Source organism: Camelus bactrianus, chromosome 35, assembly GCF_048773025.1.
Source record: "Camelus bactrianus isolate YW-2024 breed Bactrian camel chromosome 35, ASM4877302v1, whole genome shotgun sequence".
In the NCBI taxonomy this organism is placed as follows: Eukaryota; Metazoa; Chordata; class Mammalia; order Artiodactyla; family Camelidae; genus Camelus; species Camelus bactrianus.
Window position 1 is genome coordinate 25188971 of NC_133573.1, and position 25075 is coordinate 25214045.

At 37.6% G+C, this 25075-nt stretch overlaps 1 pseudogene; it reads right to left on the reverse strand.

Moving 5' to 3' along the window:
• Positions 1-4077: 4077 nt before the first annotated feature.
• Positions 4078-24944, reverse strand: LOC105074615 (poly(A)-specific ribonuclease PNLDC1-like; annotated as a pseudogene).
• Between the last annotated feature and the right edge of the window lie 131 nt (positions 24945-25075).

Consider the following 25075-nt stretch of genomic DNA (forward strand, 5'->3'; position numbering starts at 1 on the left):
TCACCAATCACTATCCCTAAAGGGTTACCGCTACCCTGGCTTCAAATACCGTAGTTGAGTTTTGTCTGTTTGAACTTGATAAAATTTAAATCATACGGTGTATCCACTAGCTATTGCAACAATAATGCTGCATAACAAATCATCCCCAAATACCATGGCTTAGAAAAACAGATAATTATTCTCATTACAGTCAGTTCGGGGCTATACTGGATTTCAGATGTCTTTGTTCATTACTTATCATGATAGTATAGGTTATATACCAAGTCAACAAACTTTTTCTATAAAGGGCCAGATGGTAAATATTTTAGGCTATAAGAACCATATGGACTGTTCTCATTTCTGCCATTATAGCATTAAAGCAATGAAAGATAAAACATACATAAATGAGTGTGGCTGAGTACCAATAAAACTTTATTAATTAAAAACAGACAGTGGGCCAGGTTTGGCCTGTGGGCCATAGCTTGCCAATCTCTGGTTAAATTAAGATTTCCCATAACCTCCAAATCTCAGTGGCTTAACACAACCAAAGTTTTATTTCTTGCTCACATGGACCTGCCCAACCAGGATTATTTGAAGCAGGAAGTATGCACAGAGACACATTGCACATTAACACTTTTACTATCACCATGGCAACGGGATGCAGACATGGCTACTAGCACACTGACTCAAAATTTCTAGCAAGAAATGATGCACACAACTTTCATTCATGTGTCACTGGCCAAAGTAAGTCACATAGATTTACCTCATGTCAGAAGGGGCAAAGAAATGTAATCTTTTTTTTGTACCAGGTGGAGAAAAGATCCAGAATATTGGTGAACACATCTCATGACAACTATGGCTATTATTGCATCTGCGCAATATGGTAGACTAAGACCCTGAGGAACCTTCCCATTGCTAAACATTTGTATACGTTTTTGAGTGTTGCAAATGCTTGTAACTTGCCATGCCAGTGCCAGCCAGTCAACATTATCTCCACATAGTATGCCTGCATCATTATGGCCCAGCATGTAACCAGCCTCCCACATTAAGACCTTGCTATGGGGTCTTTGCTGGGCAGCCTTGGGACTGCCTCCAAAGCTCAGGAATAACCTCAAAGAACCATGATGAAAAGAAATCTATTCATAGAACTGTAAGCAGTAGACTTGGTCATCACTTTGGTATTTTAGGTTTTGAGAACCATATGAAGACAAGCAAACTGAAGAGAGAAAATACATGAATTTGTGACCTGTAGCAATGTCTTGGATGACTGATAACAACCTGGAAGCAACCACACTAAAAAATTAGAAACAAAGAAGAGGAAGATAGACATTTGATGGACCCATAAGTGTAAGAACAAACAACCGAAACCTTCCAGGAAAGGGTGTACACAACAGCTAGGTAAATAGGTTGAGTTTGGGGGTAAATATCAGGTAAATATCTACCCTTGGTCATCTTCTGTCTTTGCATGATTGGCCTATAGATGGAGAAGTTATGGTGACAGAGATGGAGGCCATGCATGAGCCCAGTGACTTTCACACCAAAGCTCTTTCTCACTAAGGCTCAACTGTCTTTTGCTGTTCCTGAATATCTAACCCTGTCAGCAGCAAAGATGAAATCTGAGTTCTTAATATGGTACCATCATGCAAGGAGGTGAGCCAGCCACTTGAGGTAAAATCTATTGCATGAGACCTTTTCTATCCCAGAGGTGCAGTGATTCATTCTTAGTAGAACTGACAATAAAGATATGGATTCTCTTTATTTACTCTCAGTGCTTCTGCCAGCATCACCCCCAGGGGGTTATAGAATACTCAGTCACTGACTGAAATCCCACAGAATGTAAGCTTGAGCTAAATGACCTATTTTACTACAAAGTTAGTGTGAAAATGGATACCAGTTTTCATGGCTGGATGGATCTATTTTAAGCTCTTTGTGTTGTTCCATTGATCATTTTCTCTATCTCTGGACCAATGCCACACTGTCTACTGCTTAATAATAGGTCTTGGTACCTGGGAAAGCAAAACTACACACATATGCACATCTTATTCTTAGCAGAAATTTCTTGGCAGATTTTGGCCTTTGAGTGTTGTATGTAAATTTGAGAATCAACTTATAAATGCCCACATAATGTTCTTTTGAAATTTGGGTCTAAATATCACTAAATCGATAGATCAACTTGAGGAAGAATTAAATATTTGTAATACTGAGCCTTCCAATTCATGAACATTATGTCTATTCATTTAGATTGTTTCTTAACATATCTCAATAAAATTATCTCATTGTTCTACATTCTTATCTTGCAGAAATTCTGTTTGACATTTCTTTAGCAAGCTTCATTTCCACATATACATATTGTTGATAATAATTAATAAACAGATTCATTTCCATTTTCTTCATAGATAATCATGACTTCAGTGAATAAGAGAATTTGTTTCTTTCTCATTCTTATACCTCTGCAACTACTTTTCAATTTTTAGGATCTGGGGCATCCAATACAAAGCTCAAAAGATATGGTGATATTAGACATTTCTTAGGGCTTTTTTTTTTTTAAGGATAGAATGCATTTTATTTAACAGTTTGGTACCTTGTGTTTTTGTGTGTGTGCGGTAAGATATGCATGACATAAAATTTACTACTTTAACCATTTTGAAGTGTACAGTTCAGTGGCACTAACCACAATCTCACTACTGTGCAAGCATCACCACTGTCTATTTCCAGAAGATTTTCATCTTCCCAGACTGAAACTCTGTACCCATTAAACAAACTAACACCACAGCCCTCCTCCTCCAGCCCTGTAACCTCTAATCTGCTCTCTGTCTCGGAGTTTCACTGCTCTAGGCACCTCATGTAAGAGGAATTATGCAATATTTGTCCCTGTCTGGCTTACTTCACTCAGCATGATGTTTCCAAGGTCCATCCAGGTTGTAGATGGATGTCTCAGAACGTTCTTTTCAAGGCTGAATCATATTCCCACATGGATAGACCTCATAGTGTTCATTCATTTGGCAGTCGATGGACACTTGGTTGCTTCCACCTTTGGGCTACTGTGATTAATGCTGCAAACACGGGAGCAGAGTCCCTGCTTTCCATTTTGGGGGCTTTGTAACTAGGAGTAGGGGTGTTGGATCAGATGGTAATCCCATGTTTAAGCATTTGGGGAGCTGCCAAACTGTTCTGCACAGTGACTGCGCCATCTTACAGTCCCATCAGCAATGTGCGAGAGATCCAGCGTCTCCACGTCCTTGCCAACACTTGCTATTTTGTGGTTTTAAGTAACAGTTATCCCAGTGGGGATGAATTTAAATACTTAAGACATAGAGGATGTGGGCTTTGATTTGTACTCTTATCTGAGCCCCCAGATCGCTAGGGTTGGGCCTGGTCTTATCATTATAATAATGTTGGAGAGGTGTTTTAGCTTCCTGGGGCCACCATAACAAATTACCAAAATCTGGGTGGGTTAAACAACAGAAGTTTACCCTTTCACAGTTCTGGATGCCAGAAGTTTGAAGTCAAGGTATCAGGAGGGCCAGGCTCCCTCCTAGGGCTCCAAGGGAGGTTTCCTTACCTCTTCCAGCTTCTGGTGGCTCCCAGCATCCCTTGGCTGGTAGCAGCATCACTCCACTCTCTGCCTCTGTCTTCATGGCCTCTTCCCTGTGTCTGTGTGCCCTTTTCTGACTCTTACAAGGACACCCTCATTGGATTTAGGGCCCACTTTAATTTAGCGTAACCCAAGCTCGACCCTCAGTTATATCTGCAAAGACCTTATTTCCAAATAAGTTCACATTCTGAGGCTCTAGGTGGATGTGAATTTGCAGGGAAACACTATTTAATCCACTCTAAGACGTAATTCCCTTCTCAACGCTCCATTCCACTAACAACATGGAGCCAGCATGTAGCAATGGTGCAGTAGAGGTGAGAGGTCAGGAGAATGGCCTCAGATTCACGGTCAAGAGCTGCTCAGATAGGCTCCGAGCGCAATGAATGTGGTGGCGGTCAGTTCGCTCTGGCTCAGATAGTGAGAAATACATTAGTCTTTGATTTTCTAGAACCAAGCTTATTTGCTCTTAAACTCTTGTATCTACTTTGTTCTGTAAATATCCTTCATCTTAGCACCCCAGTGTTACTCATCAAACTGTTTAAGCAGTTTCTTTTGGGTTGGTAGGCGACTGAGATCTTCGGTTCAGTCACTTCAAAGTCCCACCCCGAGTCTTTCTCCACCTTCCCCTCCGCAGAGTAGAGATGGTGCTGTGCGTGGGGCCAGCTATGGGGCCTCCTGGCACCAGGAGGGTGCGGAAGCAAGGACGGTACTGGGGGAAATTCTGTTAACAAGCAGTTCATGTTCGGGGAGTGTCTCCAGCACCGGTACAGAGAGATGCACAGGGTCGGGTGGCACCTGTACTCCTTCAGGATGCTTGGAGCACTGCTGACACAGGGGCAGGGGCAGGCACGCGGTGCCAGGCCTGCTCAGTGTGGCTGCAGGCAGAGAGGCTGGGCGGCCGCGGGCAGGAGGGGCGGCCCGGAACCTCATCGCCTACTCCTTAAAATTGCTGGCCAGGAGCAGGAACTGGCTCTGCATCAGTCTCCTGACGTCAGATTTGCAGAGATTCTGAAACTTGCGGTAGACTTGCTTGCTTGCTGACCCCACGCCACTCCCTGACACTGAGGATGAGGATGGGAGGTCTGATGCTGAGATAATCTGGACCAGAAAAACTGATCTTGGGGACCCTGGCTCAGATAAGGTTCACCTGGTTCACATAGGGAGCCAGTACATCGAAGTAGAGAGGGAAGGAGGGCTTGGGTATGGGCACAGAGCCGTACACTCTCCATAGAAGTAGGGGTGCCACCCTCAAGAGAACTGATCTGCAGAGGAAGGCATCGTACGCTGCTTCATGGGGGTATTTTGTCTCAGTATATTTTTCACATTTGCTTGTGTGAATAATCACTGGCCCAGAATTCTTCGTGGGATTCAAGTCACTGTTTAGGATGTCATGAAGTTCTGAAAGATTTGAAACTCTTGGGAAATTCAGTTCCTTCCAGATGTCCTTTGTCAGATTCTTGGTGTCAATAAGAATAGGAAGTAGATTGTGGATATTCAGCTTGAATTTGTCACAGCTTTCTGGGAGAGGCCTGAAGAACTCCTCGTGGAGATGCAGGAGATCCATCATCACATTGTGTCCCACTCAGGGCTGCTTCTGAGCTTTCACCAGCATCTGGAAAAACACAGAGAAACCCCTCGAAGAGAGGAGAATCTTCTTCCAACAGCTCTCTCGATCACAAGAGGTGTTCTCAAGGTACCAGCGATGCTGTTTACTCATTTTCTTTACTATCACCCCCTGGTCTCTCAGCATCGTGGAGACGTCGGGGAGGGCCTTCCTCAGCACGAGCTGGACATCGAAGGCTTGGAAGCCAGCGATATTAGGGAGGATCATCCAGTCGCCTTCCTCGGCCAAGTCCAGCCAGCGTGTCACGTCTCCAATCACCACCTTGATCTGGTCTTTGTGCAGAGAACTGAGAACTCTCTGTTTCCCAGTCAGGATGTTGTGTTTAACTGTCTTCTCCTGTCCTTCGTTCATATACGGGATTCCTTTTTTGAGAAACTTGTTATAGTTGAAGCCATACTGATTCAAAAACTGAATGCTGGAAGCCTGGAAAGAGAGCTCTGAATCCAAAATCCCAAACATTGTAGGGAAGAGAAAGAAGTTACACGAATGGGCTACACATTTATTTAACTCTCCTTCAATACTTGAGGACACTGACAATCCTGTCTGACAGATTGGGAATTACTGAACACTCTGACGAGTCTTTAGATATCACTCCGACGGCAAGTCAAAAAAGACTGATCTGCTGGGGCCTGGACAGGTTAGAACGAAGGCCTGTGAATTCTATATCCAGGAAGTCCGCGCCCAGGACGAGCTCCTGCAGCAGCTGGAGGCTCTGCTCACGTGCATGGCCACGCAGCTCGGCCGAGGGCGCCCGGTGCGGCCACTTGCTGCCACGCGCTTCGGCCGTGCCGCCGCCTTTAAGGGCTCGCACCGGGGAAACTCTGCGCGCCGCCCCCCACCAGCCCGGGAGCCTCCGTCTGGGCGGCCGGCTGCGCTGTCCACCCGCCGCCCCTAGGTGTTTGCCCGCAGGTGTTCGCCCTTACCTCTTAGGGTTTTTTTTAATTTTTTTATTTTTAAAAGGTTTCATCATTAAGAATAATATTTTGTAGAAGTGCTCTAGTTTTCTAAGAATTTTAAACATGAACTAGTATTAAAATTAGTTAATTTTTACATTTATTAAGGTGATCATGTCGATATCTTTTAAATCTATTAATATGGTGATTACATATATAACACACAGCCATGTTAATATTGATCATGCTGGACATCTCTAGTACTTATTTATCTTGTAGCTGGAAGTTTTTACCTTTTGATCACCTTTATGCAATTCCTCCCTGCCTCTGATAACCACAAATCTGATCTCTTTCGTGTTTGTTTTGAAGTACAATTGACCTACAACACTATTTTAGTTTCCGGTACACAACATACTGATTTGATACTTCTGTATGTTTCAAAATGATCACCATGATAATTCTAGTCATCTGTCACCATACTAAGATACTACATAATTATTGACCATATTCCCCACACTGTACTTTTCATACCTGTGACTCATTTATTTTGTAACTGAAAGTTTGTACATTTTAATCTTTCTCACCTGTCACATCATTACATCCCTTTTTAATTTATCTTTGCTCTTCTCTTGGTGGAAGGATAAGATACTAGTTCCAAGAATGGATTTTTGTAACCAGACTGCCTAATTTTAAATCTGCCACTTAGTAGCTTTATGATATTATGTGTCCTGCTCTGTAAAGTAAGAACATAAAGTTTTGGTGAGGATCCAGTTAGTTAATATGTGTAAAATGATTAAACTGTGTCTGGGTTGTAGGAATCACTATATGAGTATCAGTTATCTTTCTCTTACAACCTTTTCATTTTGTTTGCCTGTTTTATTTTCCATATTTTCCCTCCACTGATTTGAAATTGATGTGCCTGATTTCCTTTTTTTAGTGACTACTATTGAAATTTTTCCATGAATATTTGACTTACAAAGGTAAAAACCAAAATAAAGCCTTTCTAGAAAACAAGATTTGTTTCTAGAAAACAAGTTCTAAGAAGACTTTAATCACCTTTCCCCTGATAAACATACTATTTTTGTCTCACATTTAAATTGTCACTTTTGATGAAAATCTCAGTAATTGGATGCTAAAAATATTTTATACAGGCATAATTTAAATTTACATATTTTTAGAATATTCTTTTCTTTCTGTGTTTTAAAGTTAATATTCTATTTTCGTCTGACTTACATTGTTGTATTTAAGCTATATGCAGTATATCAATTGCCCTTCTTTTGTAACAATTCTCTTTGGCTTTCCAACACTTTTATTATAAATAAAATTTACATACAAAACATACAATAATGTGCATAGATTTAATTAAGTTCAATGAATGTTGCCAAATACATATGTCCATGTAACAACCACCCCTAAAATTTTCTTCTCCCCGGAAAGTTTCCTTCATATCTGTGCATTCAGTCTTCACAGCCCCACCCCATATAACCACTGATCTGATTTCTATCAACATCAGTTAGTTTTGACTATTATAGAGCTTTTAACTCTTATAGAACTTTATATTTACAGAACTAAACTCTAGGTATTATTTTATATTTGACTTCTTTCACTGAATATAATACCTATATGAAGCATCTGTGCTCTTGAGTGTATCTTCAGTTTGCTTTTTTTTTTTTTTTTTTTTTACTGCTAAGTAGTATTCCATTCCAGGCATCACCAAAATTTGATTATCCATCATCTCTTAAACATGTTCCTATTTCTAGTGCCTGGCTATTGTGAATAAATCAGTTATTAACATCAGGTAAAATTCTTTTGAGGACATATGTTTTTACTTCTTTTAGTTAAATTCCTGGGAGTTCAACTACAGAGCATTGGGTAGGCACATCTTTAAGTCACAATAGTCTTTGGACTGTCCATTTCCTTCCCTGTAATGTTCATGTCAGGTTTTGTTATTACAGTTATGATAGCCTCATAAAACTAATTGAGGAAGTGTTCCATCTTCCTCCTTTTCAAGATACTTCTTGTAAAAATGGTCATTATTCATTTGACAGGATTCACTAGTGTATCTGGGTCTGGACTTTTCTTTGCAAGAAGATATAGTATTACAAATCTAATTATTTTAATAAATGGTTTTCACATGTTCTATTTCTTGTGGTGTCAGATAAATAGAATTTTTTGAGAAATGTGTAAATTTTTACCTGATTTGCCACTGACTTTGAGTCTTAGATAATATTCCTTTATTCTTGCAAGGTCTGGGGAGTGTATAGTGGTATCCCCTCTTTTGTTCCTGATATTCATCATTTTTTCCATTTTTTTCTCATCATCTTTTGAAATTTATTGACACTTGTTTTATGGCCCAACGTATGACATATCTGTGACTGCTTTGTGTGCACTTGAGAAAAACATCTGTTCAGTTACTGGGTGTACTGTTTGGGGAACAGAATTTCTATAGCCTTTTTAACTTCTTGTCTGCTTATTTAACTCATTTCTGTACAAAGAGTCAAAATCTCACAACTTTAACTTTAAATTTGGTCTACTTCTCCCTTTAGTTTTGTCAGTTTTGCTTCATTTTTTGGAAGTTCTGCTATTAGACACATACACATTTAAGATTTTATGTTTTCCTGTTGAGATTACCCCTTTATCAATATAATATTTCCCTTCTAGCTCTGCTAGTACTTCTTATCTGAAAATCTACTTAGTTTGATACACATTTAGCCTTTTATATGCTTTCACATGTTTGATGGTTTACTTTTTTATATAGCCTGATAATCTCTGCTTTTTAGTTAAAATGTTTGATTCATTTACATTTAAAGTAGTTATTGATATATTTGGGGTTAATTCTACCATCTTTCTACTTGTTTTCTGTCTCATTTACTGTTGTCCTATTGTTTTCTCTTTTCATGCCTTCTTTTGAGATATATATACTCCTATATATTTATATATATATATATACATATATGGATACATATTGCCTATTCTGTGTATATATATGTGTATGTATATGTATGTGTATGTATGTGTGTGTGTATATATATGTATATATATTGCCTATTCTAATATCTCGGGAATATGTAAGAATGTTGGTTAGTATGCATGATCAATTATAATAAGTCTGGATTAATATCTTTTTTAAAAGAGTGTTACTTTTTGTTACAACAGGAAGTTAATTCACTGGTATCTACTTGATTTTCTTGAAACTCTGTTTGAGTTTTTGTCAAGGAACATTACAGTAACTTCTGGACACAGTGTTACCTCTAAGGTAAAATTGCGCTGGTGCATCAGCTGAATGTCCAGGGTGTTAACAAGTTCCTTCCAGTATGATTGAGTCAGAACACCAGCATTTCCTGGAACTGTGCAGTCTCTTAGTTCCACTCTCAGTATTGCAGCAGCCACTCTCTGCTAGGCAATGTGGAATTTCTCCCTCACCTTAAACAAGGGACACGAACTCAAGGGTCTCTCTCTTCATTGCCTCCTCCTTTCTGGCCACATGTCCTGCAAAGTTCAGCTTCTTCCGTAGCCTTGAACTCTGTTTTCAGCCTCCTCGTGTCAGTGAGATCAAGATGCTCTGCTTTAGCTCGGCTTTGCTCTGCTGCATGTGAGAGTCTCTCCCTAGGTGGAGTGCTGGGGTGAAGGTGGTGCTCACCTCATGTGTTTCCCTTCTCTCCAGGATGACAGTCCTGAGCTACCTATAGTTTAAGATCTGTACACAGTTGTTTCATATATTTTACCCCATTGTGAAATTATTCATGGCAGGAAGTTAAGTCCAACATTCAGTTCTTGCATTGTGGCTGGAAATTGAAGCTTTTTTTAAACAATGTTTTCTCTTTTTGTTTCCTTGTGTTTCATTGTAGATTTCTTATTATTCATTTTCTTTGGGTACTTCCTGAAGCTGTGGTTTCATATTTTTCATCATGAATTAGTGGGAAAATTTTATTTATTTAAATATTGCCCCCCCAAACCTTGGCTCTCATTGATCCTTATTCTTATCTTATGGAACTCTCCTGATACATTTGTTAAGACTCCCTACCGTCATCCAGTATTTCAGCTGATCCAGGTTGCTTGCTAGGTGAGGGATAAAGATCCTCTGATTTCTGGGGGATCTGTGGCTTTTGTTGCCTTGCCCTTGTCTTGCTGTGGTTGCTGCAATTGTCTGTTTATTCTAGTGTAGGCATGGAAGTACATACTCATGAGCCTTGTATCCAACAAATGCACAATATAACCCTTCGTATATAATGTTCAAAAGCTAAAAGAAATATTTAACAGAGCCTGTACTTTTCCTAACAGCAAAATAACCAGAAATGTGCAACAGATGATTATATGATATATGTACTTTTTGTAGAAACCAAAACCAAAACAAACAAAAATCTAGAAACAGCTCAAATACCTATCAACAGAAGACTAGGAAAGTGAATTACATTGTATTAACAATGGAATATTCCACATGAGTGACTCTTCATTATCCACGGCTACAACATCTGCAGGCTGATTAGAAATATAATACTAAGTGAAACAACAAATTTCAGAAGACCAAGTACAGCATGATATCAAAAATACATAGAAATTACATTATATTTTGGAAAGGACAGAATGGAAGTGTTCCTAGAATGCCAACCCTCCCATTGAGAAAAATGTGAAAAGCCAGATACATTATAAAAATAAAGCAATCTTATGGTTACTGGGGAAAGGGGGTGGGAAGGGATAAATTTGGGAGTTTGAGATTTACAAATGTTAGCCACTATATATAAAAATAGATTTTGTTAAACTTTCTGCTGTATAGCACAGGGAACTACGTTCAATATCTTGTAATAACCTTTAATGAAAAAGAATATGAAAGCGAATATACGGCTGTATGTGCATGACTGGGATATTGTGCGGTGCACCAGAAATTGACACATTATAACTGACTGTATTTCAGTAAGAAATTAATAAAAAGTTTTAAAAAATATTTAAACACACCATAGAGCTGCAGAAGCAATACAGGCTAAAGACAGTCAAATTCTAAAGAGCAGACAAGCTTTCAGATGTCAAATGAGAACCTGAGCTTTCCGTAGAGGTCGTTTTCAATCCTGAACATGTCAGTACTAAGAATCTGATCTTGGACCAGACAGAGTACTCCTCCTAGGAAGGGGGGATATGCAGATTTTGGTTATTTGAAGGTTTTCCTCGTACTTTCTTAACACTGCTCTAAAGTTTTGAATATATTTGTTTCAATGTTTACTATGTTTATTATAATACTCTATTTTTAAACAAATTTTGACAGTTTTTAAAATGTCAGTTGATAATTTTACTTCATCTGTTAACACATTTATTTTGTTTTCCCCCTTAATTCATTTAAATGTGATAAAATTATTTAAAGAGTCTGAATTTGAAATCTCCATTTTATATAGAGGATTTGGTGTAGGTTCAAGCAGTGAGTTTGGGATCTTCCCTGGGTTCTAATCTATCACATATTGATCAAAATTGCTTTGCATTTATAGATTAATTGAGGAAAATTGACTTCCTATAACAGTTGTCACTCACCTATTCATGTCCTATGTTATATATTTCAATAATATTTTGTAATTTTGTGCAAGAAGATCTGGTATATCTTTTGTTAAATCTTTTCCTGAAGGCTTCGCAGTTTTGTTCCCAGTATATAGAGGGTTGTGTTTTCCACTAAATTTTATGTTTATTGCTTAAGTATATAGATATTCTTGATTTTTATGTATTTGTTTTGTGTCAGTAACCTTAATGATCTCCTATGAATTATAACCATTTATATAAATAATACCTTGAATTTTCTATACAGATAAGTATATCATCTGAAAAAAGAGGAGATAAATTATTGAGTTTGTCTCTTTCTTCCTAAAATATACATTGCTTATTTTTACCTCCTGTCTTCTTATATTGGCTAGAATCTCCAGGAAAATGTCAAATAACCAGGATGATAGGAGTCACTCTTTTCTTGTTCCTGATTCTAGTGGGAGTGTTTCTGAGTTTCTTGTGATACGTTTTAGGTAAATGACATTAACTGTATTAAGCAAGTGTTATTCTATCAACATTTGTGAAGAGACTATTTTTACTGAAGAGTTGGTTTAGAATGTGTTTAGGTTTCCCTGTTCTAAGCCCTGGGGATACAATTGTGAACTCGTCTGAAGAAAGTTATCCACTTCTTTGTTCCCTTTGAGTGTGGTAGCTTCATCTCTTCCTGTTTCCCTAGTTCCTTCTTAACTCAGTTCCTTCTTCCTCTTCAGGATGCTACATAGATGCCACTTCCCGTTGAAGGCCACATCTGATCCCTCAGGTCTCAGTCGGGGCTGTCCCCTTGGTCTTCTCACAGTGTGCTAGACTTTACCCATCCTTCCCCTCCTCACTTAGGACTGCGGTCATCTGCTGACTTGTCCTCCTCCCCAGAGGTCTGCAAGTAAACGCTGAGTCTGGCTCCCTGTTGTATCTGCAGTGACTGGGACAGTACCTGGCAGGAATTAGGTGCTTAATATTTGTTTAATTGATTCATTAATGGCTTACTCTATTTTCCTAGTATCTTTTGGGCTGAGGCACAGCATTAGATTATTTCTTTTTCTGCCTAAACTTATAATCACTTTGCACTTTGGTATAAGAAGTTTGGCTTATTTATGACCAAAATCAGGCCCAGCGTATCTAAAATAGAAATGTGTGTGTTGAGAAAGCTGTTTAATTCCCCACACTGGGACTTCTCTGTGAGGATATGAGAGAAACGCCTCTCTCATTTCTTACCTCAAAGATCTCTATTTCTCCTAAACGAATACTTTGTTTTTCTCCAATGGACAGGGTGACACATGAAGCTGACTATATTGTCTATTTCACATTGTTTGGGAAACTTAGAACCAAATTGCAACTTACTTCTACCCAGGATGTACAACATTATAGTATCTTTTTTTTCCACTTAATTTCTCTTTTTCTTTTGTATTTGTACCTTTGTTTTTTCCCTCTCCTCGATATCATTAAATTGTATTTTATATTGTTGAATGATGTGTTTCTCTGTAACCCACCTTAAATCTTTTTTCAGCCAAGCAAGGTAAAACATTATCAGTATAATATATTATTGAAAGCATTCTCACCATTTTAACCTACTTTAAATGCTGCTAGCAGATTTGTCTTTCATCAGGACATGTATAATTATGTCTTACTCTTGTATAAAATACCTCATTGACTTCCCATTGCTTTATTTATTTATTTATTTATTTGGGAGGTAATTAGATTTATTTATTTAACCTTTTTTTTTTTTTTTAATGTAGGTACTGGGGATTGAACCCAGGACCTCATGCATGCTAGGCACACACTCTACTACTGAGCTCTACCTTCCTCCACCCATTGCTTCTAAAATGAGATGCAAAATTCTTAGAAAGGTGCTCGTGGCTTTTCATGGCACCCTTTATCAGTGCTTTCTTGACCTATGATCATTTAAACGTCTGTATTTGATAAACCATTTGGAATATAAAATATACAAATAAATGTCTATGAAAATATACTGGTTTATCTTTCTATCAAAATTATAGAGTGAAACACTTTCTTTTTACAGTAGTGAGCTTGGGGATAGTTTTATTCTTGTTTGTTTTGATTTGTTTTTTCTCCAGTGATATGTAGTTGACTGTATTTGGCAAGAAATGGAAATTCTAGAAAGTGTATTGTTATTGCAGAAAAAATGGAGAAGAAGCAAGACAGAGTATACCCATCAGTTGTTCATCTCTTGTTTAAATAAATAATAAAACCTTAATGTGCTGTGTCCTATGGAACAAACTACTGTATATATAAATTAACTCAGAGTCCAGAAGAACATGTACCTACAGTCACCAAGTTTGAAATGACTTTAAATTAAATGAAAGTGGTAAATTTTTCAGAAAAAAATTTAAGAATATTTTCAGGATTCAAACTGAATCTTCCCCACTATATCAACCCCTTTATTTTTCTTCCTACATCTCAAGCAGAAATATTATGTCAATTCTGATAAATACAGAAAATCATAATTTGGGAAAAATAACTTGACTTGTTCACCAGTGCTGGAGAGGAAATGATAAGTTTTGTAATAAAAGGCTATATTCCTTTGATAAAATGCCAAAAAAAAAAGTTATTTAATTCCACCTTTATAACAGGATCTGAAAAGAGAAGTATGTTGAAGAAGAATTTGCAGAGCATCTGTGGGTCGGGAGGGTTAAACTTTCTTATACTTAATTGACAAATATTCTAATTTGAGAAAAGTCATAAGCAACAACAAAAATTAACAGCTTGAAACAGGAGAGAGTAATCCCAGCTCAAACTGGTTTGTGCATTGTTTGAAGCAATGTTATACATTTACACTTGTGTGAATTCAGGTATGTTTGTTTAAATATAAGGTGCATTATAGGACACTTTATGTACTTAGTTATCCAACAAATATTTCCTCGGACTGTTAGGTATGCCGTAAAATTATCTCACTTGAAATTATATACATACATAGTCTCTGCCAAGTTGAATACCATACATTGATAACATAGTTATATATTATATGCCCTTCCATTTGATGTCTTTTCATACCATTTTCTCCACATGAGACAAAAAGATTTCTAGTAAAGGTTAAAATGCAGTGGTATATATTCCAAATACATCACCATGTGTTACAAATAGATTGTGAATAGGAACCTTGGAGTCTAGTCACTTTGTATCCCTTACTACCTATATGAAACCTAGACTAAGCTGAGCTACATTGCCAGATAGGACCACAGTAAGATGGCTAGTACATTCTAATTAAATCAAGCTGTGTTGTGCAAACTCCATGAATTTTTATCTTTGACAATGCCCTTTTATCAGCATTGCTATCTGGCAGCTGACCCCACCACTACAATGAAATCGCTTTGCCAATAGCCTTCAACTTGGTATTTTGAAATAGTATCTTCTAGTCTCTTCCAATCCAGATTATACACATTTGGAATCTTTGCCAAGTTGGGCACCCTAGAGTAGTCCAAGTCATCTGCCTGGATTCTTTCATCCCCTCTATTTTTTTTTTTAATGTTATTTTTGTTTAATATTGTGGTTAAATTCATTTCTCGTTCCCTATGAAGTTATTTTTGTGGGTTTTTTTAATTGAAGCGCAGTCAGTTACAGTGTGTTAATTTCTGGGAGACAGCACAGTGCCCCCCTCTTGTTCTACATTCCTTCTCACCTCTCAGGCCACTTCCAAGTCCGTCCCTTGAGCTCCTCCTCCTTTGGCATCCCTGGAATTCTTGTCGCTTGGCTTCCTCTTGAAGAGCTCATCATTATGTTTCCGTAACCTGCTCCCAACTCCCATCATTGTGGTCTCTCCACTGATCACTTTTCCTGAGAGCTAGACCAGATCCTGGCCTCTCCTCTGCTTTGTCCAACTGAGTTCTTGGATGAACGTGTCCCAAACCAACCACACCATCACTCACCATGCAAAACTTGCACCTCCCTGTAGCCCCCACAGAGATGAGTTGGGCAACTATCCACCTCAGAACCCCAGTGAGAAGTCCCCTCTCCTTTTGAGCACTGAATGTGTTCTATTCATCCCATCTGATAAGACTTAGGTCACTCTTCTCACCTTGGTCAGTATAGGGGTTGGAATTTCCTTAGGCTTGTGTCTTCACTTAAACTTTCTTAAAATACAGTCTCTTATCAACTGATTTGTAAGGAAGCTTTGCTCCCTCCCCATACACTCTGCAAAACCTGGCTGCCAGTTTAACCAGAGAAGATGCAGTTCTGTAAAACACCTCAGCTCTTCATGTGTCTCTGTCATTTGGGTGTTCTCTGTATTTTCCGTGGCTGACAGTGTTCTCGGCTTACATCTTGTATGTTTATTGTGCCTATCAGAGGAGCCATGTATACTTTCAGTTTAGAAGTAGAAACCAATATTGTCTCCCATTGCAAAGTGCCATGATCCTTGGTCTATCACATTTGCGGCACCACTGGTTAAGGGATGTTCTATTTCATCACATTTGAACCCGCTCTCATCCAGGCTACCATATACTTCAGAACTGAATTTAGTCTAAAAGCCTAGTTCAATTTTGGCATGTTTGCACATCTGTGTAAGAATATGGCAGCAAGATAGAAATGACCTATGGAGGTTTAAGGCATCCTTGTGGTCCTTGTTCTATGCTAAGCCAAACATCAGTTTTTGAGTTGATCTGTTTATAATCTAAATGCTCAGACTAACCTGTCCACAACACTCTATGTACCTGGCCCCAAAGAAAGGATTAAGATCTTCTTAGAATAAGGAATTCTATGTCTCTGTGTATGTTTACATTTAGAAACTCAAGTTAAAATTTCCATGAATTTAATAAAATTGATTTAACAATGGGAACCTTGTTCAAAAGACCGCCCAAGGGCTGTAGACCATTTTTATGACAGTGGAGAGACATTTTTCTCATTCATGTTTAAAGGGGTTAATTATGATAGCTAAGTGTTACAATAAGTGTGAGCAATTTCTCAATATTCCACTGAATTTTTTTTAAAAAGTATTCATTGGCCATTGTAGTCTTTAAGACATCAGGGTCACAAAATATCATTCATTAGGGAGTGTTTTGCTGCCCCCAAAGACAAAACAGTAAAATCACCCTGAAGACAGCTGATTCCAAATGAAGGAGGTGTTTACCAGAAAGTACTAATTTTAAAACATGCCATAACTTTGAAAAATTTCATTGTTGTTTTTAACTAAGAAGATAAAAATATATATGTTAGAAGCCCATGAAAAAACTGAACTTGCATTTCCCACCCTGATGTCAAGTTTCCATAGGTATGAACATTTAGATAGTATATGACATTAAACCTATTGAAAGAATTTCTTTAAAACACATTTCCAATACACCTGTTCAATGTATTTCTTTAAGACACATCTCCTTGATTTGAAAGCCAAATAAATATATATCCCTACGCAGAATTCCCTAACAAGTCAGTAGGATATTTATGAAGTTTTTTTTTCCCCCAGGATAGCTATAAGATTCTCAGTAAGATACTACTTGCTCCCCCAATACCAAGTAGAAACTTCTGAATTAACAGGCTAAATGTCTAGTGGAATCGTGGGGCTCATACATTTCCTGAAGCCTCTTTAAAGTTCAATGTCAGGATTTTGTATTTGATTAAGACAAACAATATTCTAATTGTACTCAGGCAGCACTGGCAACCATAAAAATATTCTTTCTTCTTCATTTAAAACAGAACAGAAACAAGCACATGCTATCCTGTGCAAATTTGTATTTTACCTCACCTGTGTTCTCAGTGCATTCTAGTATCCACAATGAGACCAGAGTATTTCATACTGTTCCAGCATATTTGTCATAAAAATGTGTAACTATAAAGTAAGGTAATGAATTTTTTTAAAAAAGCATTATCATTGGTTTTTTCAGGCAGCTCTACATGTTTTTCCCTTCTGCATGTATTTTCAGCTCTACATAGCTTTCTAGAACTCTTCTTTAAAAGGAAAGAATGACGAAAAAGCCCCATGAAATTACAGAATGCTTCAGGAAAATAAAATCTCTCTTCAATTAAATCTTTTGAAAAATCTGTGCATGACGCTTTCCAAGCCAAAGCATGGGTTGGTTTTATTGCATTTGATGCTGTGACAAAGTAGCCTAATTAGCACATTGGTGTAATTTACCACTGTTTCATTAAAGTTGATTGCCTAACTACCTGGGAAGTTAACATGGCTTCTTGAGTACTTGACCAGCCGTATTTTTCCTCCACTACAGCTGTTTGTGGGAATGGAGAATTCATTACCAACAGAAAAATAATTCTGATAAAGGTGATAATACAAGAAAAATATGTAGTTTTGTTCTGTGCCTCTTTTCCATTTTTAATTGGTTTGCATTTAGGATGAAACCTCAAATGACAGCATGGTTACCTGGCATTCAGCGAAAGGTTTGCCAATTTAGAAAGCTAAATTATGGTCATTTAATTTATACTAAATCATTTTGGTTTGAAAATCTGACCTTAAAGAATGAAATACATTAAAGTCCATGACATTACATCTACTGTTGGCTTTCAGGGATCCGACAAGTTGTGCAGAAATAGTGAAATCCATTTAAATGGCTTGAGGTAGGGATGGGGGAAATGCTTTTAAATATATAGAAACTTACAAGCAAAGATAAGTTAAACACTGTCCCATTGGTAAGAGTGACTTTCTTTCATGTTTTTCGCCACTGGCAAAAATCCATGTACATTTTATTTTTCACTCCTTAGTCACCCCACCCCCCACTATGTGGCACGACACGTCAGCACAGTACTCATGTTAGAGCAGTAGGATGAACTAAAGACACCCAGTCCTTTAATAGGAGAACCAGTGCTACCTACCACTGTGGAAGCGATGCTTCTGCTTCGGATGGAGAAGCAAACCTGTAGATAATCCGTACTCCATACAGCTTTGTGATAGCTGCATATCAAAGTAGCCCATAACTGCTTCATCTGAAAAGATGATTTACAAAACAACAACAAAAAAGCTTGTTGTAAATTCTGGGTAGGCCATCCACATCCCGACAGAAGAACGATGGGCTTAATTATCTTTCCTAATTCCTCTGCTGCAGAATGACAATCTGCTGCACGTTAAGTAACCATTTTACTCCTGTTGCTAAAATTAAAGCGGTTTTCTATAGGAGACGCCTTACATGAATTTTGCCATGGAGACCAAATTTATCTCTACAATTTTTAGCTCCTTGCCCAGTTCATAAATCTGAAAATTACTGGATTTGGTTGCAGACTTTTTATATTAATCTTTCATCCTTCTCAGATCTTTCTGGTGCTTATGGAAACTTCTTCCTGGGCCCTCTGCCTCTCGAGTTATTCTCAATACTACATGCTCAATAAATAAATAAATAAGTAAATAAGGTATCAGAGGAAAAGTGGAGGCCCTGGCAATCTTGGTATTTCCATCATTCCTAGAATTTTTAACGTTGATGAGTTAAAGGAAAAGACAGGAGAGAGTGTGTCTTGGTGAAGAGGACGAGACATTAAGGAGTGTACAAGATGGCACAAAACAGATAACAGAAGTAAAAATATTGATAATAACTATCATTATTGTTCAGATTTAGAAAAAGAAAAAAGGGGGAAAAAACCCAAACAGTAATCAAACCCCATCAGCCTGAGCTATGGTGTATCAATTAAAGTGGAAAGGAATTACATGCAAATGCTTTAAATAGGAAATATAGAATACCTTTCCACTGATGATTTTTAGTTGTCAGGACAAGGGAGACCCAAACAGCAGACAGAATGGTCCCAGCATGCTTGTTGCCTTTTTTTGTTTGCACAGTAGCTGTCAATTCCAGCCTTGCAGGTAGTGGAACCCAGCGGGAGGCAGGGGCGGGACCCAACCACGCAGCCTGAACTGAGAGCAAATTTAAATTACTGAGCCTTTTTTTGCCTTTTTTATTTTTCTACTCTGCGACAAACTGAAAAGATTCCAGCACGCTAATTTAACCACCCTGCTTCTTCTTTGCCTTTTTTTTTTTTTTTTTTTTGTCTCCCCGCTTCCAGGATAATTAAAAGAGAAACCTGTAAAGGCAACATTCCTGTGACTGAGTTGGTGCTGCAACGTGCTGGTAAGAAAATAAATTTAATTTTTTTAATCTTTTTTTTTTTTTTTTTGCTTTTCCTTTTTTTTTTTTTTAAAGAGCTTGAAGGCTTTGTCTGTCTAATGCAGTCATAAGCGTGGCTTCCCTGCCGTGAGGGGTTAGCATGTAATGAAAAGGTGTAATTGCTTGATATGTGACCTTCGCGTCATACTTATAATGGGTAATAACAGCATTCCTGGATACCCTGATGATGCTTCTCTCTGCGAATTGAGGAGTCACCAGCTGCAACAGGGCTAAGACTGTCGCACTATGGCAATGAGTTGTTGATCGTTTAGGGTTGGCGTTTCAGTGTCCTGTCAGGGAGAATTCCTGAGTTCTCCAGGTTACTCTCTGGCAGGGGTATTACGGATTTTAATAGGTCCCTTACAGACCACAACTGTTTTGTTATTTACTAGCCAAATAGGAAGTACAATGAGGAAACTTTTTTTTAAAGTAACACTGAAATTATCCTCGACTTCCGTAATCCAGATAATGAAACAGACTAAAGTGAGTTCTGAGCAGCGTTATTTTAATCCCTTTTCTCTACAACTCATGGGGAGTTCATTAGACAGTTAACTCTGGACAGCCCCCATCATTGGGGGAACTTGAACTTGAGATGCCAACTTTATTCTTTAAAAGGGCAAATTTTCATGCATCCCAATTAAGTTCAACAAGTATTTGAATCTGTTTCTCTGGAACTGGGAATGAGAATGGTCTTGCCTGTTTAATCTGTTATGGGGAGAAACTGAAGCTAAGTGGTGTGAATTTTCAGCAACTGGCTCTTCTTACTCCTGTTAGAACTGATCAGATCATTTAAGACACATTTCAAAATGCATGGCTGTTGACAATGAGATAAAGTTTTCAAGGTTAAGTGTCCTATGATCAATGTATTTCTCTTCCTTCCATGCATGTAGGTTTTGTTTATGTCAATTTGTACCTGTGGTCAGTACGTTTTAGACTGCATTTGAATATTATAAAGAAAGAAGAAAACAGAAATCTTACCTTTCTTGCAAACCAAGTATGTCATTTGAGAATATATTCATTTGGCAAACTTAATTTGAGCTTACCCAGATTCCAGCCTCAGAAGCTGGAAGACACAAGGAAAGGTTTAGGTTGGTCAGTGAGTGTGCTTGAATTTGGGGCAAGAAACTTATGGACCAATTTTCTCTTTTATCACCTTTAAAAACATCTATGAAATATCAAGGTTGTTTTTTTTTTTCTGTCCTCTGTTGTTGTTTGTAAACTGTGGAGGTTTTGGTTTTGTACTTTTGGTTTTGGTTTTTAAAACATAAGTAAAAAACAAATGGGGAGATTGTGAAAATAGAATGTAGTTACCAAATGCCCATTAAGACCTTTCTAAAGAAAAATTTTGGAAGTTGAAATATTGTATGCTATTTGCACCTGGTAGACAATGTGGCATTCCATACACTGGTAACATTCGGTCCCTAGTCTCTGGAGCTGTTCTGTGTAATTGCGTCATTCCCACAGTTAATAGCTCTGAACCGTCCTGCCCCGTAGGTCCTCACCGATGCCCCAGATCACTTGAAATGTCTAAAAAGACCTTGGAACATTAGAAAATGTCAATTGTTAGAATAATTTCTGCCTCTTTACAACAAGAGAAAATACTATGGATTTAATAGTTCATTTTTAAAATCTGTTTTTATCTACCAGTAACTGTCTATTAGGGACATTTCAGTTATAATTGGAATAAATTGCTGCCCAGTAACAAGCAACTAACTCTGAAGCTACTTTGCAGAGGAATCAGTGACTAGAAATAGCTACAAAGAGGTAAAGGCAAGTCAGACCATAGGCCTTGCATTTCTTAATTTTAGAATAAAAATATTCATTTTTTTAATAGTTTCATTATTCTACTTTAATTTCTTGACTTTTCAACTCACGGTGCCTCTTCTATAAAAATTTCTAATTGACTAAAAGCCCTTATGTGAAAAATCAAGGCCAGGAGATCTTTGAAAACATTTTCTTTTCTGATTCAAAATAAGAATGAGGAAGAATGAGCACAACCGCTCAGACTAGGAATGCTAACAAGATTCTGGGCAAGAAATACCATTACATGTGAAGAACTGCTTTCATCTCTTGCAGAACGTAATGTAAAATTATGGGTTTCACTGTCCAACTCTGTCATTTGAACTAGTAATCAGTCCATAATTCTATAGATTGCTGCCGTTAAAATGCTGCTTTCCCCCATTAGTAAAATATTGAATAACCCTGAAATGACTTTAGTTAGATTTTTACTGTCTCCAATTTTTTTTTCAAGAGAAAAAGAACCAGGAATATCCCCAAATCCTGGTACCTAAGCAGATCTAACATAAGAAAGTCTTTGCTTCTGCCCTGGTTGAGGTGCTCTGACATTACAAGTTCAAAAGCAAGATTCTTCAACATCGGTTCTGCATTTATGGCTTAGCTCTTATGGTGATCGGAAGTAGTTCTCACCTTATAATTGCACAGGTGTTGAAACAGAAAATACCCTATGCAGAGAGTAAACACTGTTATTTTACACACAGATATACAAACAGACAAAATTATCTAGGATGCCAGGGTGAAAATATCAATTTGGTAATAAAAGTATAAGTGATGCTTTCTGAAAATATGACATTGGACATTTGCTCAATTCATTATAAATGTTTAGTAGGTGTCAGCTGTGTTAGGATCTATGGGAAATTGAACAATGAAAAAGCCAAATCTTGGTGATCCAGGGAATTGCAATGTGGCAAAAGTTTAACTGGTAGACTGGAAAGTGTAATTTGATTAATTAGCCTGTGACGAACTTAACATTGTGTTAGCCTCTCGGGATCAAGAAAAATGATAACTTTCTGTTTCTGACCTCTGGGAACTGGCATGTTTTTCACTCTTGCTTCAGTTCATCCATGTGTGTTTTCTATTTCTGGTGTTTTTAAAAGATGATGATTATACAGATAGCCAATATCCATACTGTTTAATATTATAAAAGACAAGCAAGAAGTACTGAACTGGATATCAGGAGATATCCACCTGAATCCCTAAATACCCACTGACTTTGTTACTTAATCTTCTTGGGGCTCTGTCTCCTCATCTTTACATAGAGGAAGTGGCCTCATCCAACAGTAAAAATTTTCAATTCCACCGACATAAAGATGGGTAACTTCCAAGGAAGGCAAAGGGGAATGTCAGTAATGGAAGGGGTTGTGATCCAGTGGTTTGAACAAAATACAAGAGAATTATCAATGAATAAATTGCAAGCCGTAGCCTCTGCATTTGGGCTAAGTTGATGGGTGGTCATGCCAATCCTTGGTTTCATACCTTTTGACCTACTGACACGGTAAAGCTGGCAGGACTAGAGAGAAACATTGCAGTAGAATAGCACATGTATTAAAAAAAAAAAAAAGAGCTTTTCTACCATCTATTGAAATGCTTCCTACATGGGACCATGAAAATAAAGAGACTATCTCTTTCCTTAAAATTGAAATATATAGCAATGTTTTTCTAACACACAGAAAAATATTATTATGGGTATAACAGTACCATCTTTGCCAACAGTTGGCATTACTGGTCTTTTCAATTTTAGTCTTCCTCATGGGATGTGGTGGTATCTCACTGTGGTTTTAATCAGCTTTCCCCAGAGAAGCAATGGCCTTAGACATCTTGCCATGTGCTCATTGGCTTATTGTGAAGTGTCTGTCCAACCCCTGTCCAACCCATTTTTTATTGTGCTGTGTGCTCTCTTGATACTGAGTTGTAAGAGTTCTTTTCATATTTTGATTTGAAGTCTTTAAAATATGAATATGAAAAATATTTTCTCCCAATATTTTTTAATGGTGTCTTTCAGGAAGCCAATATTTTAGTATTTGGATTAAACCAAATTAAACATACCGTACAATCAATGTACCCATTATTTTCTTCTTTTATGGCTCATGCTTTTTGTGTGTTCTCAGAAATATTTGCCTATTGAAAGATGACAAAGATTTTTCTTCTATTCATTCCTCTACATATTTTAGAATTTTAGTTTTTACATATAAATCTATGATCCATCTTAATGTTTACGTTTGATGTGACGTAAAAATCTAGGTTCAGTTTTTATATAGATATCCAATTGCTCCAGCACCATTACTGAAAACCTTTCTCTTTTCACCGTTTAATTACTTTTGACCAAATTTGCCAAAATTCATTTGACCATGTGTGTGTTGAAAACAGGCAATATAACTTCTCTAACTTTGTTTTTCTTTTTCAAAATTGTTCTGGTTTTTCTGAGTTGTTCTCATTTTCTTATAAATTTTATTAGTAACTTCTAAAATGTTTCCCCAAATGAAAAGCCTGCTGAAATTTTTATTGGAATTGCATTGAATATATAGTTCCATTTGTAGAACTGACGTTTCAACTGCATTGAATCTTCCATCCATAAACATTTATTTAGTTGTTTCCCATGTATTTAGTTAGTCTTTAGTTTCAGCAATGGCTTATAGTTTTGAGTATACAAGGATTTCACCAGCTTGTTAAGTTGATCCCTAAGTCTATAATATTTTGGGATATTATTAAAGTGGAATGGTATTTCATTTTTCAGCTTTTGTTGTTCTTGTATATAAATACCATTGGTGTTTGTATATTGCCTCCTATACTGCTGTCTTGACAAATTCATTTACTAGTGTAGTGGATATTTTTTACACACGTATCTTAGGACTTTCTAAACACACTATCTACTCTTTGATCAAAACACTTCATCCTTTCCAAACTATCTTATTATCCCTTTTCTTAACTGAAATAGCTGGGATTTCCAGTAAAATGTTGACTAGAAATAGAGTGAGCATCCTTTACTTGTTCCCAACCATAGGGGGAAAAACATTTAATTTTCCACCACAAAGTATATTTTTAATTGAGGTTTTTTCAAGCATAACTTTTAGCATATAAGGAAGTCACCTTCTACTCCTAGTTTGCTGAGAGCGCACACAAGAAAAGTGTGTTGTCCTTTTATATGCTGAGGATTTGGTTTGCTAATATGTTAGTAAGGATTTTTTTATCTGTTCATGAGAAATACTGCCTGGCATCTTTCTTTTCTTGTAACGTCTTTGTCTAGTGTGCTTTTAGAGGGACACTGATCTCATAAAATAGGTTGGGAAGTATTCCTGCCTCCTTTATTTTCTGAAAGATTTTGTGTAGGATTTTTTTTTCCTTAAATGTTTGGTAAAACCGTAGCAGTAAGCTATCCAGGCCTGGAGTTTTCTTTGTGAGAAGACTTTCGGTTACAAATTCAATTTAGTTCATACATAACAGAGTTATTTAAATTTTCTATTTCCTCTTACCTTAACTTTGGTCATTTGTGTTATTCAAGGAATTTATAGGCTCCCGCCCCTCCCCCGTGCTCGCGGGGAGAGGTAGACAAAACGCACGCGGCTGCCGGAGGGGCGGCGGGGGCGGCGGGGGCGGCGGGGAGCGCGCCGAGCAGCGA